Here is a 15,434-nt window from a genome sequence, read left to right on the forward strand (position 1 = left end):
AAAGTTTCATGTAATGGCCGACACAAGATTATGTTCCTCCTTTTTATTTCCATCTCTCTTCCTGGTCTCTGTGTTTGTCTCTGACGGTTTAATGTGTAAAATTCCCTCTGCCTCCCGTTCCCTTATACTGATAGGAGCCAGTTCCAGACTCTGTTAAGGTGATTAGAGACATTTTAGAAAGTTTTCAGCTTTTCACTGGACAATCTCCAGCAGGTCCCCGATCAATTCCTTGTATTTGATCGGGAGCTTTCAGCCTGAATAAAAACCACCCAATCCCACTGGGAATGGACCCTTCCCCGAAATTAAAGAATATTTGGGACTCACCTCTTACTTTCCCACAACCTGATCGAAGATTTTCCGCCTTTTTCCAACAGATCTGTAAAGAGTAAACACGTTCACAACAGCTCGTCCCTCCCTGAAAACTTTCACTTTCGCTTTTCCGTGAGTTACCGAATTGAGTGACGGTCCCTCGTTCCGACCGGAATTATTTATACAATATTCCCCAGGGAATTCATAATGTGTCACCTCAAAGCATGTATTTAATGAATAAAGTGAAGGCTGTGAGAGTATATTTCACAGCAGCACCATCATTATTTTCTGGGAAACGTTCTTTTGAAATCCCACCCTTTGGCTGCACTGAGATCTGTATTGGGTATGAACCACTTGTCACTCCAGAACATCCCACCTCACTCACTAACCCTGTCAGGGAAATTCACAGCCTCAAAACACACTGTGTGAAGAAGTTTATCTTGCTTCGTTCTAAATCTCTTGCCTTCAATCTTGCATCTATATCCCTTTCTTCATGATTCCATTGGAAATAGTCTATCTACCCATAAACTGCATTGAGGATGAGAAAGATAAACCCAGGTACAAAGTGAACAAAGTTTTATATTGGGCTTGACGCTGAGCTACCGACCATTCTAATCAGGAATGAATCTGCTTGTTTGATTTCCTGTAAACCTAACCTATCGTACAACTTCACCACATTTCTATTTTTCTTTAGTTCTGATGAAGAGTCATATGAACTCGAAACGTTAACTCTGTCTTCCTTTCCACAGATGCTGTCAGACCTGTTGAGTTTTTTCAGAATTTCTGGTTTTGTTTCAGATTTCCAGCATTCGCAGTATTTTACTTTTATCTATCATACAACTGGTTTGTTTTGACTTTATTCTTGGGGCCTGCGTATCACTGGTAAGTGATTTATTGTCCATCCCTATTTGTCTGGGAAGATAGTGGTGGGACTTGTTGAAACACTAGTTTGATACACTGAGTGCCTGACTAGACCAATGGTTCTCAAAATTCTTTGGTTGAAGAACCCATTTTCAAATAAAGTAATAATCACGGACCACCAGCCCCGACCCACCTAAATTATAATAATCATACAATGAAAGTACTGCATGTAATGAATGTTTTAATGATGAGTTTAAGAAAACCAGTATTTGCTTGCAGATATTAGGGAGAAAGCTGTGCCAGCTTCTCACTGCAGTGTTTGTCTACCAAGAAACTTTTTCGCTTCCTTTTAAGTGCTAAGGAACACAAGCTTCAACAACTTATTGATACCAACTCCCATGTGGGACCCTTCATCCCTTCCCTTCTCTCTGACCCCATCCCTCCTTCTAATCCCAGCCCTTCCCTTGTATTCACCAAACACTCTGACCTTCCCCTCCCTGATGCTGAATATTCTGCACTCAGCAAAGGACTCAGTTTCATCCCCTTACGCCCTCATGTCATTGAATTTCGGGCTCGGTACGATGCTGAACTCTTCTTCCGTCACCTTTGTCTTCATGGTCAATTCTTTGGGCAGGAGTCCCTCCCCCCATTCCACAGGTCATTTCACCCGCCTCCAGGATTGTCCCTTTACCTGGGCCCCTCCCTCTGGCCCCTTACCTGCTCTTGATCTCTTCATTGAGAACTGTCGGTGTGACATCAGCCATCTTAATTTCTCTGCTCCTCTCACCCATTGCAACCTGTCTCTTTCTGAACTTGCTGCATTCCGTTCTCTCAGGTCCAACCCTGACTTTGTTATCAAACCTGCCAACAGGGTGGTGCTGTTGTTATCTGGCGTACTGACCTTTACCATGCAGAGACTGAGCACAAACCCTCAGACATTTCTTCCTACCTCCCCTTGGACCATGACCCCACCACTGAACATCAAACCATTGTTTCCAGGACTGTCGCTGACCTCATCTCCTCTGGAGATCTTCCATCCACAGCTTCCAACCTTATAGCCTCCCAATCCCACACAGCCCACATCTACCTCATTCCCAAAATCCACAAACAGGACTGTCCTGGTAGACCATCATGTCAGCCTGATCCTGCCCCATAGAACTCATTTCTTCCTATCTTGACTCCATTCTCTCTCTTTTGTCCAGTCTCTTTCCACCTGTATTCGCAATTCCTCTTATGCCGTCCATCCAGTGGGATTTTCCGCACCCGCCCACCGCTGCGATCTTCTGTTCCCGTCACAAGTCAATGGGCTTCTGGCTGGAGCATCACCTCGCCCGCGATGGGGCCGATAAATCCCGGCCGTCATATCAACAATTTCCAGTCTCCTGGCCCTAACCGCCTCCTCTTCACTATGGGCGTCCAGTCCCTCTACACCTCCATCCCCCACTAGGACACTTTGGGGGCTCTCCGCTTCTTCCTTGAGCGGAGGCCTGAACAATCCCCATCCACCGCCGCTCTCCTCCGTCTGGCTGAACTTGTTCTCTCTGTGAATAATTTTTCCTTTAATGTGTCTCACTTCCTCCAAATAGAAGGTGTGGCTATGGGTACAGGTATAGGTCCCAGTTATGCCTGTGTCTTTTTGTGGGATATGTGGAACATTCCTTGTTTTAGTCCTACTCAGGTACCCCCCACACCTCTTTCTTCAGGACATCGATGACTGTACCGGTGCTGCTTCATGCTCTCAGCGGGAACTTGAAAAATTGATCAATTTTGCTTCCAATTTCCATCCCTTTCTCAGCTTCACATGGTCCATCTCAACACTTCCCTTCCCTTCCTTGACCTCTCTGTCTCCATTTCTGGTGATAAACTGTCTGCCAACATTCATTACAAGCCCACCGACTCCCACAGCTACCTCGACTACAGCTCCTCACACCCTGCTTCCTGTAAAGACTCCATCCCATTCTCTCAGTTCCTTTGCCTCCGTCGCATCTGTTCCAATGATGCCACTTTCCAAAACAGTGCTTCTGACATGTCTTCCTTTTTCCTTAACCAAGTGTTTTCCGCCACTGTGGTTGACAGGGTCCTCAACTGTGTCTGACCCATCTCCCGCACCTCTGCCCTCACCCCTTCCCCTCCTTCCCAAAACAATGTTACGGTCCCCCTTGCCCTCACTTTTCACCCCACCAGCCTCCATATTTAAAGGATCACCCTCTGCCATTTCCGCTAACTCCAGCATGATGCCACCACCAAACATATTTTCCCCTCAATCTGCTGTCAACATTCCGTAGGGACTGTTCCCTCTGTGACACCCTGGTCCACTCGTCCATCACCCCCAACTCCCCACCCTTCCCACGGCACCTTCCCATGCAATCACAGAAGGTGCAATACCTGCCCTTTACTTCCTCCCTCCTCACCATCCAAGGCCGCAAACACTCCTTTCAGGTGAAGCAGTGCTTCACTTGCACCTCCTTCAATCTGGTCTAGTGTATTTGCCGCTCCCAACGCGGTCTCCTCTACATTGGGGAGACTAAGCGCAGACTGGGCGTCCGCTTTGTGGAACACCTTCATTCAGTCCGCAAGCATGACCCAGACCTTTCTGTCGCTTGCCATTTCAACACACCACCCTGCTCTCATGCCCACATGTCCATCCTTAGCCTGCTGCAATGTTCCAGTGAAGCCCAATGCAAACTGGAGGAGCAGCACATCATCTTCCAATTAGGTACTTTACACACTTCTGGAATTACCATTGAGTTCAGCAATATCAGACCATGAACTCTCTCCTCTATCTTACCCCCTTTTTAATCTGCTTTATCTTTACACTGATATATCTTTACAGCACCTTTTTTAGTCTTTAACACTACTATTAACAGTCCCTTTGCCTTGTGTCCATGACATCTTTGTCAAATCTCTCCTTAGCTCCCGCCTATCCCTGACCCTCTATCCTGCTCCACCTGCTCCACCCCTTCTTAAACAGTATCAAATCCATCACATTTCCACTTCTCTTTAGCTCCGAAAAAGCGTTAACTCAAAACGTTAACTCTGTTTCTCTCTCCACAGATGCTGCCAGACCTGCTGAGTTTTTCCAGCATTTTCTGTTTATATTTCAGGTTTCCAGCATCTGCAGTATTTTCTTTTATTTAACAATACTTCCACAGACTTGAGTGCTGCATATTGATTTTCTAACACGGTACAATATCGCCACCGGCTGGCGGGTAATGGTACTGCGGCCCGTTATCTTTCAGTGCCGATAACACCCAACAGGCACTGAAAAGCAAAATACCGCGGATGCTGAAAATCCGAAATAAAAACAGAAAATGCTGCAAATATTCAGCACGTCAGGCAGCATCTGTGAAGAGAGAGAACCAGAGTTAAGGTTACATGTCTGTGACCTATTTTTCAAAACTGGAAAAAGGTTGAAGATGAAACAGGCTTTCACAGAATCACAGGATTGTTACGGCGCAGAAGGAGGCCATTCGGCCCATTGTGTCTGCACTTGCCCTCCAAATGAGCATCATGGCTTTAGTGCCATTCTCTTGCCTTTTCCCTGTAACCCTGCACATTGTTTCTGTTCAAATAATTACCCAATACCCTCTTGAATGCCTTGATTGAACCCGCCTCCACCACACCTCCAAGCAGTGCATTCTAGACCCGAAAATGTTTTTTTCTCACAACTCATTTGCTTTTTTCGAAAATCATTTTAAATCTGTGCCCTCTCCTTCTCAATCCCTTGACAAGCGGGTACAGTTTCTCCCTATCTACTCTATCCAGCCCCCTCATGATTTTAAATACCTCTGTCAAATCTCTTCTTAGCCTTCTCCTCTCCAAGGAGAACAGTCCCAACCTCTCCAATCTATCTTCATAACTCACGTTTCTCATCCCTGGAACCATTCTTGCAAACCTCTCCTGCACTCTCCCCAATGCGATTACATCCTTCCGATACTGTGGCACCCAGAACTGTACACAATACTCCAGCTGAGGTCTAACTCGTGTCTTATATAAGCTCAGCATAACCTCCCTGCTTTTGTACTCTATGCCCCTATTAATAAAGTCTAGGATACTGTATGTTTTCTTAACTGCTCTCTCTACCTATCCTGCCACCTTCAATGATCTGTGCACATGTACACCCATGTCTCTCTGCTCCTGCACACCCTTAAGAATTGTACCCCTTATTTTTATATTGCCTCTCCATGTCCTTCCTACCAAAATGAATCGCTTCACACTTCTCAACATTAAACTTCATCTGCCACCTATCTGCCCACTCCACCAACTTGTCTATGTCCTTTGAAGTTCTATAATGTCCTCTTCACAGCTTACAATGTTTCCAAGTTTTGTATCTTCCACAAATTTTGAAATTGTCCCCTGCACACCAAGATCTAGATCATTAATATATATCAGGAAAAGGAAGGGTCCCAATACTGACACCTGAGGAACTCCACTACAAACCTTCCTCCAGCCCGAAAAATATCCATTGACCATTACCCTGTGTTTCCTACTACTCAGCCAGTTTTCCATGTTGATACTCTCCCTTTTATTCCATGGGCTATAACTTTTCTCACAAGTCTGTTGTATGGCACTGTATCGAAAGTCCATATACACCACATCAACAGGATTGTCCTCATCAACCCTTTCTGTTAACTCCTCAAAAACCTCCAGCAAGTCAGTTAAACACAATTTTCCCTTTATAAATCCAATCTGGCTCTTCCTAATCAACCCTAATCTAGTTCTAGATTCTCCCACAAGAGGAAATATCCTCTCCACATCCACCCTGTCAAGACCCCTCAGGATCTTATATGTTTAAATCAAATCGCCTCTTACTCTTCTAAATTCCAGCGGATACAAGCTTAGTCTGTCCAACCTTTCCTCATAAGACAACCCACTCATTCCAGGTATTAGTCTGGTGAATCTGCTCTGAACTGCTTCCAACACATTTACATCCTTCCTTAAATGAGGTGACTAAAACTGTACACAGTACTCCAGATGTGGTCTCACTTGTGCTCTGTATAACTGAAGCATTTCCTCCTTACTTTTGTATTCAATACCTGAAGAAGGTACATCCTCCGCTTCTGCAAGTACCACATAGGCCAGTTGAAGAGGAGAAGTTAAACTCTCCGATCTCACAGTGACCACAGAGACTCAGGTTTCCTTTAACTGGTTTTATTCAAGCAAATGCAAGGGACCTGCAATCATTCCTAAGAATGAAGACCCAGCTCCCAGATTGATTATATTTCATTACTTGTGTACTTTTCCTTATCATAATACATTTGAGTACATTTGAATGTATCCAATCGGTAACCGACACACCGGTCCCATGCTAACTCTATCCTATTGAGTACCTAAACAGGTGATTTTGCTAACCAATTATTCTAAAGGATGTGTACATAATTATATTATCCAATCAAAATTAAAACACGTACGCAAAGACCTTGGTTCTCACAACTCAAGACTGTTGGTGTTTCATCAAAGCCTCCTCTTTGACCATTGTATGTCTTCCCATATCTAAGCTAAAACCATCTGCCCATTCCCTATGTGAGAGGGGAGTACACTTAATCTAATTTCTGTCATACTTTTGTCTCCAGTCTGACTCTCAAGGCTGTGCGATGTTCATCTGGTAATCTTCAACTCTTAATATGTTTAGCAGCCATGTCTGCCTGGAGATTTTAAGGGTTTTTCAGTAAATTCTTACAGTATTCTCTTTTAGCATTTTTAATTTCCCCCTAACAGTCCCCCTTTTTGGCCCTTGGCAAAGCCCAAGCTGGCCACACCTTAAGTTGAGAATTCCTCTTCTGGTCCTTCGGATGGCCAGTCGTCCAGACCACCAGAGGAATCCTAAACCACCTGGTTGTATAACCTAACTTTCCCTTCTCCTGTCTTCTCCCTTGAAGAATGCATAGGTTGGGAAATTGATGCGCACCTTTGGTTTGTTACTGTCTGTGGCTGGAGAGTCCCTTTCCAGGTTTTATGTTGGTAGCCGCAGAGTCCGATAGCCCATCAGAGCATGATTCCTGTGACTATCGTCATACCTATTCTAACAATCTCCCACCTATTCATCAACCTTCCGGCCGTAGCATAGCAAGTAGCTGATTGGGCTAACCACCCGATTGGGTGGCTAAATCCACTTGCACACGCACCCTTGCAATTTGCTCTCTAGAAGCTTCTACATACGATTGAGCTATTCTTGTGGCTTCCTGCATGGCTAGGTGTGCTATTCTGACAGGAGTTTGGTCATCCCACCAAGGGCTAAACAAGTATCCTGTGGTTCTGCCTGGCAAATGGAAGTCTATAGTAAAAGGATCGGTCACCCGTAGGCAGAAAGTCGAGTTGCTAGCACAAAGTAAGTCCCCATAAGGAAACTCAGCCTCGCTAGTCATGAAGCACCATTGAGTTGAGGAAATCTGAATTGCCTTAATTTCTTCCTGAATTAGTAAAGCGGTGAATGTAACTTCGCTTGTGTTTGTAAATACCTCCAGCGTTTGGCATGAGAACACAACGTCATTTCTTGATTCTGAACAACAATCTCTAGTACTCATCAGTACCGTGTCTTTTACATAGGTTATATATCCCCATAGCCCTACGTGGAATACCATCCCCCTTTTATCTACTCCTAGGTACTCAAACCTAGGTACTCAAATCTCCGCAGATGCTGTCAGACCTGCTGAGTTTTTCCAGGTATTTTTGTTTTTGTTTCAGATTTCCAGCATCCGCAGTATTTTGCTTTTGACTCAAACCTATAGCTGTTCAGGAAAGTCCCATTTGGATGATGTTCTTGGGGAATGGCCATGATAAATTTTATAACTCCATCCTCTCCTCCACCTTGAGGTTGTGTAACCACCAATTCCTGCCGCTCCTTGCGTAAATCTGAGATTTAATTGGTAAACTGACTCGAACGTGTGTTCGGGAATTGTCCTGAACTTGATATCAATGTCGGATTTTACCCCATCAATTACATCTCGTGCTAGCATATCACATGCCCTCCCTGTGGTTTGTGATTCGGCTGTGTCTATTATCCCATCTGCAGTCTGCCCAAGGATCCGTAGCAGACCTTCTCCTTGTAGCTTCACGGCTGTCAGGGCGTATCCTGCCCCGTGCGCACTGTAGTGCAACCCTCGGGCAGTCTCAGCAGTCACCCAGGAGGCATAATCATTTAAGTCATAGGTCTGACCTGAGTTAAGCATGGAATTGGCACTCCCAACTAGCCCTCCGATGTCTCCCAGTATACTTCTTTTTCACCTAGCCTGTGCTTTTGTTCTAATTCCCAAGACGATTTGAAATTTATAGCCTTTAACTGCCCTCTCCAGTTGGCTTCCAGCCCATTTTATGGAATTGTGGTGACTGTGACAAGTCATATGCAATACTGACAGGAGTCCCGAGATCTTGTATGTCACTTCCAGGGAGACCGTAGTTACATCATGTAGTAGTTGTTTTGACTTTCCTATCCTGACTATCCCATCTATGAGGGGTCTTACTACATCTGGACATTGAGTGGGTCTTTGATATCTACACGTAGTCAAAGTAAAACATTGTGTATCATAACAATCATGCCTATCTATTACATATTTACATGTTTCTTGACAATATTGTCCCTCAAGACCCAGTTCCCAAACAAAGGTAGGTAGGTCTGTCCATCCGGCGGTCACATTAATCTCTTGATACATCCAAATGCTTGTTGATGAAAAACTGGTGGAGGGCATGTACATTCTACATCCCCCATACCACCAACCCAGTCCAGTTCTTTTATCCCAATTATCGTTACCCCACCACTCGTGTCAATGCTTATGCTTAGTGAGGTGTTACTGGGTGTGTATTTCCCGCTGGGGTGTATCCTCAAAAGTGCATTCGTCAGTTCATTATTGTTCTTACCCTTGGGTAAGTCCCACCATCCCGTGAAGTTCCTGTTGTTATATTCAAGTGGTGTCAATCGAACTGGCTGCCCTGGTGCTGTTAAATGTAAAGTACTCTTACAACTCTTTGTGTGATCACACATGGAGGTCCTGTTCCCAATTGTTTGTTTGATGTGTCCGTGTAGTGACTTGATCCGTAATCCAGGTGTTGGGCTTTCTTATCCATTCCCGACTTCCTCCTTGGGGAAGTGGTACGTACTGCCCAGGGTGAAGGCAGGTGTCATTATTGACTTTGACCGTTGGTGCTTCCCATGCCAGCGCTGACACACCCATAACCAGGATCACGGACCTGTGGAAACATTAACATTGGCTCCCGTTGTCCGGGTTTCCGCTTGGTGATTCATCATATATCTTTAACTGTGTGTAATGGCTCCGTTTATTTCCCATTTTCATATCTACAAGTGCGCACGTATCACCTGTCATAATTACCTCGTATGGTCCATGCCACCCGGGGGCAAACCCTGTTCGCTCAGGGCTCACCCTGACCATCACCTTATTCCCCACTTGGGGGGTCCATTGTTGCTCTTTGGATTTGCCTGTTTTCATATCCTTAGTCATCTGTCAGTCCCTGACTTCCTTTCTCAACTCATGTAATTGCTTACTTAATTCCCTTACATAGTCCCATATTTTTCCTTTCAGTGGCCCTGCATCTCCTCCTCCCACTATAATCCCTTTGGGTAATTGCATGGCCCTTCCGGTTATCAATTCAATAGGGTGAACCTGGTAGTCCTATTTGGTGTAGCCCTAAGGCGCACCAGAATGCTGAGCAATACGGTGACCCAGCTGTTCCCTGTCTCCTAAATTGCTTTGGCTATAGATGTTTTTAAAGTTCAGTTCATCCTTTCCAATATCTCTGAGCTCTGGGGTGGTAAGGAATATGGAATTTCTGTTTAATGTCCATAAGTTTACACATTTCTTTAATGACTCTCCTTGTGAAATGAGTTCCCTGATCTGAATCCATCTGGATAGACACCCCCACTTCTTCCAGTTTACTATCTCCAGCTGCTGTCTCATGTCGGGCCTCAATTCCTTAATCTGTCCACACAACTCTACAATGCATCTTCTTATCCTATCTTTCAATGGCTCACTATCTTCACGTCCAGTGGCAGTTCTCTCTGGGAGCCGCTTAACTCTGCCTGTCATCAGGGTGTTAATCCTGTGGTCTTACTCTTTGTAGCTCGCAGATACGTTAATATAGGCAGTAATACATCTATTTAGCCTTTTCCCAGCTTTCCTTTTACCTGTATCCATCTTGTGGTAAATTGTTGTTAAGTATTATTTCTCCTTACCCTTCAGTTGCCTCAACTACAGATTCTGAATAGTTTTACCTCTAAAGTTTTTTTTTTCCTCACCACGATCATCCTAAGATTCTCTTGGGGTCAGTTTCTCTATTGTCTTGATCATTTAAAATGTTTCCTTACTCTTTAGGCCATATTAACTATTCCATGTCAACGGGAATCTATGTCTCTAGATCTTTGCTTATCTCCCCTGTGCAGTTCCAATGTCTCAATTGATGGCCAGATTATCAAATTCACTTCCCTTAAAGCAGTTTGTACATTATGTCCTCTTTCCCTAACTCTTTCTCCTACTTTCCTCATACCATTTTACATATGCAACAGCTACCATCTTATCTCATTCAGGTTGTCTGGAGAGACTTTACAGTCCAATAAAGTGTTCTCATAACAGTTTTAAAACAGAAATCAGCCATTGACAAGTTTTGCTTCCTTATCTTCTTCTCACGCAACATCTTATTGTCTCAAGAGTAACTCACTAAATTATATTTGACTTTTTTTCAGCATTATCCCAGATTCACTAACTCGGCTAAAAGTTGGATTTCTGCCAAACTTTGTCAAGGTCTTGAGCTTAACTTCATATTTTGGGAACAGACTTACAAATACAAAAGCTTGCAGCATTTGAATTAGTGCCAATTGTTGTCAAAAACTTTTTTAAATGAAAATTCCTTTTTGAGAAATTTATGGGGAACCAAACCTCAAATTTTTAAACTTTGTAAGAAATGTAATTTACACGATCAAAATTAAAACAATCTCTTTTTTATGTGTAATGATTTGTATCCAGATTAGAAGTCCCATATGTTTATCGACACATTCTTTATCTTTGGATAGCATCCTCGTTATTCAAAGTAACCTGTTAAATTACACTGCACTTTACATCTCAAGATTGTCCCAAATTCAAATTACAGTGCTGTTGGAATGCAGATTTCCATTAATATTTAATCCATCTCTTCAAAAGAAACCCCTTTTTATCCATTGGAACCACCTAGACCATGTGTTCATGTCTTTTGGTTTTCCTAGAATCCTTTTGAATTTCAGGTAATCTTTTTTCCCTCAGAATTTTAGAATACCAACTTGTATGTATCAATCCCAATCAGCTTGGAAAACTGGTGATGAGGGTTATTCCCTACTGGTCTGCAAGGGGGTGGTACAAAGGTTGGTTCATCTCAAACAAACGCAAACCCCATTTTATCTTTACAATACCTTCAAATTGCGATTTTTGCCAGAAATCTCAACTCAAACCTTATACTCAAAACTTTGGAATGTTTGAGTATATCTTTCCTTTAATCTAATATGGGACTCTAAAGTGCTGAACTACACACACAAATGACAATTTAGGGAAGAAAACACATTAAAGCTCACATACAAATGCTTCCTTGCACACAAACAAACACATATATAAAGGTATGTATTTATATTCCTATAATATTGAACTTAACTCTAAACGAAACTTTAAGTAGCAGTGAGGGGAATAAAGGGATCTTGGAGGCTCCACCTATAGGGACAATCAAACTGACTGAAGCTCACATTTCCTCTGCTCCTGCCTGTCACTGCTCATTAACTCCCTAGGGGTACACCCTTTCTCTCTCTCTTTCTCTCTCTCTTCAGCACAAACAGCTCTTTTATTTTAGATCAATTAATTTCTTTAAGTTACAAAAAATTTCAGTAGGGGACATTTCAGGTCCTTCCACACATTCCCATTCTCTGTTGGTGGCCCCTGGGAGAAATTGATCTGCTGCTGCGACCGGCGCAACTCGACCAAGATATTTCTGTATTAGTTTACTTTGTTGCAGATAAAGACTCAAAATGAGTACTGTAGCTTTGTCAGTTTTATGGTTAATCTGAGCTTTCCACCACTCCTTAGAGCATGATGGCGGATCGGTCGGCTGCCAACATTGTCGTTTCATTTTGCTGATCAGCTTTTTATGCTTCCTGGCAAGGTGAAGGGATATGGTTCCTTCACCTCCCCATTCTGCAATGAACTCAAGTTCAATTTTCTCAGTCATGCTCACATTCACACATTAAACAGGGACCCCCAGATCCCTCGAGACACTCCATCTCCCAAGGCTCAATTGCCTCAACTTAAACATGGACCCCTAGTTCCCCCGACACTATCCATCTCCCGAGGCTCAATTGCCTCAACTATCCATCTGAGTCTCCCTGGCCGAAACGTTTGGCTGTGCCCTATTACACCTACGTTCTAGTCTGACCCGAACAACCGAAGAGTATCTTTCAAAATGAAAATACTCACCAGATCATTGTTCTGCCTTCACAGAGCTCCAGGCAAATCCTGCTGACTATGTCAATTGAAGAAGGTACACCCTCCGATCCTGCAACTACCACATAGGCCAGTCGAAGAGGAGAAGTTACACTCTCCGATCCCACAGCGACCACAGAGACTCAGGCTTCCTTTAACCGGTTTTATTCAAGCAAATGCAAGGGACCGGCAATCATTCCTAAGAATGAAGACTCAGCTCCCAGATTGATTATGTTTCATTACTTATGTACTTTTTCTTATCATAATACATTTGAGTACATTTGAATACATCCAATTGGTAACCGACACAATGGTCCCATGCTAACTCTATCCTATTGAGTACCTAAACAGGTGATTTTGCTAACCAATTATTCTAAAGGAGATATACATAATTATATTATCCAATCAAAATTAAAACACATACGCAAAGACCTTGGTTCTCACAACTCAAGACTGTTTGTGTTTCATCAGAGCCCCTCTTTGTCCATTGTATGTCTTCCCATATCTAAGCTAAAACCATCTGAGGTCTGGGAGGCTGTAAAATGCTTAATCGAAAGATGAAATGCTGTCCCTCAAACTTACGTTCAGCTTCATCGAAACACTGCAGGAAGCCAAAAACTGAAAGGTCAGAATGAGATTGCCGACTAGGCACTTTACAGCCTTCCGGACTGAATGTTGAGTTCAACAATTTTAGATCATGAACTCTCTCCTCCATCCCCACCCCCTTTCCGATTTTCCCCCTCCTTTTTGTTTTTTCCAATAATTTATATAGATTTTTCTTTTCCCACCTATTTCCATTATTTTTAAATGTATTTCCATCCATTGTTTTATCTCTACCTTTTAGCCTTTTTCGATTTCTTCACCCCACCCCACCCCCATTAGGGCTATCTGTATCTTGCTCGTCCTGCTCTCTACCCTTAATTAGCACATTCCTTTAGATAATATCACCACCTTCAACACCTCTTTGCCCTTTAGCCTAGTTTTGGTTATCTCCACCTATCACTGGTCCTCTATCCAGCTCTTCTTGTCCCACCCCCTCCTTAAACCAGCTTATATTTCACCCCTTTTCTATTTTTCCTTAGTTCTGTTGAAGAGTCATGCGGACTCGAAACGTTAACTGTGTTCCTCTCCGCAGATGCTGCCAGACCTGCTGAGTTTTTCCAGGTATTTTTGTTTTTGTTTTGGATTTCCAGCATCCGCAGTTTTTTGCTTTTATCTTAGTGTTTAATTGACTGCCACTCCTCTTCAAGAAATGCCTACCTTGAAGAAGTATTGCACTTCTCTCCGTCAGGATTTTCGAATCTCTCTTTTGCCTTGTTCACCTTCATTGCTTTCCATTTCTCTCCTGGTGTTTGACAATGTGTTTACTAAAACCCGCTTTCACAGCTATATTTCCTTTCTCAGTGACTGTCTCTGTCTCTGGCTTACCCCATGTGGATTTCAACTGAAGTTCCATCCCTCATGTTTCAAACCCACCCAGGATTACAGGTATCTCCAGGACATACAACGCTCCTCGGACTGCTGTTCCCGTCGCATCCTGAGATCCACACTCAGTGCCATGTGCCGCCATATGAACACACTCAACCTCTCCCTCCAGCAGCACCGCCGCACACTTTTTCAAAGCTGCGCATGCCCCCAGTTTCATTTTATTCTTCGTCTCATCCGACGCCTCAACAAGAAACTTTTTCTCTTTCTCTCAAGTGCTAAGGAATGCAAGCTCCAACAACTCATCGACACCAACACCCATCTAGGACCCTCCACCCCTGCCTGTCCCTCTGTCCCCATCCCGTCTTCCAATCCCAGCCCCGTCCGTGTATTCACCATACCCCCTGACCTTCCCCTCTCCGATGCTGAACATTCAGTGCTCAGCGAAGGACTTAGTTTCATACCCTTACGTCCTCATCTCAATGAATTTCGGGCTCGGCACGATGCTGAACTCTTCTTCCGTCGCCTTCGTCTCCGTGCTCACTTCTTTGGGCAGGAGTCCTCTCCCTGTTCAACGGATCCTTTTACCCACTTCCAATATTCTCCCTCCACCTGGACCCCTCCCTCTGGATTCTTAACTTCTCTTGATCTTTTCATTGAGAACTGTAGGCGTGACATTAGTCGTCTCAATTTCTCTGCTCCTCTCACCTGTCCTAACCTGTCTCTCTCTGAACTTGCTGCACTCCGTTCTCTCAGGTCCAACCCTGACATTGTCATCAAACCTACTGACAAGGGTGGTGCTGTTGTTGTCTGGCACACTGACCTCTCCTCGCAGAGGCTGAGCGTCAACTCGCAGACACTTCCTCCTACCTCTCCCTGGACCATGACCCCACCACTGAACATCAAGCCATTGTTTCCAGGACTGTTACTGACCTTATGTCCTCTGGAGACCTTCCTTCCACAGCTTCCAACCTGATAGTCTCCCAACCTTGGACAGCCCGCTTCTACCTCCTACCCAAAATCCACAAACAGAACTGTCCCGGCAAACCGATTGTGTCAGCCTGTTCCTGCCCCACGGAACTCATTTCTCGCTATCTTGACTCCATTCTCTCTCAACTTGTCCAGTCCCTTCCCACCTACATCCGTGATTCCTCTGACACCCTACATCATATCAACAATTTCCAGTTCCCTGGCACCAACCGCCTCCTCTTCACTATGGACATCCAATCCCTCTACACCGCCATCCCCCACCAGGATGGTCTGAGGGCTCTCCGCTTCTTCCTCGAACAGAGGCCTGAACAATCCCCATCCACCACTACTCTCCTCCGTCTGGCTGAACTTGTTCTCACACTGAACAATTTCTCCTTTAACTACTCTCACTTCCTCCAAATAAAA

General features: G+C 44.1%; 1 protein-coding gene across 6 annotated transcripts in view; it reads right to left on the minus strand.

The window, feature by feature from the left end:
- Positions 1–15,434, minus strand: part of LOC144695628 (butyrophilin subfamily 3 member A3-like) — a 267,537-nt gene that overhangs the window by 73,084 nt on the left and 179,019 nt on the right. For 3 of the 6 annotated variants that reach the window (XM_078566530.1, XM_078566529.1, XM_078566527.1), the window contains exon 1: positions 325–630. The exons of 1 other annotated variant lie outside the window; for it this stretch is intronic. The gene's annotated coding sequence lies outside the window, so the exon portion shown is untranslated. Of the gene's footprint in view, positions 1–324; positions 633–15,434 lie in introns of those variants that run through there. 2 more of the 6 variants (XM_078566531.1, XM_078566526.1) reach the window with 2 other exon arrangements.

The sequence above is a fragment of the Cetorhinus maximus genome, chromosome 21, assembly GCF_964194155.1.
Source record: "Cetorhinus maximus chromosome 21, sCetMax3.hap1.1, whole genome shotgun sequence".
NCBI lineage: Eukaryota > Metazoa > Chordata > Chondrichthyes > Lamniformes > Cetorhinidae > Cetorhinus > Cetorhinus maximus.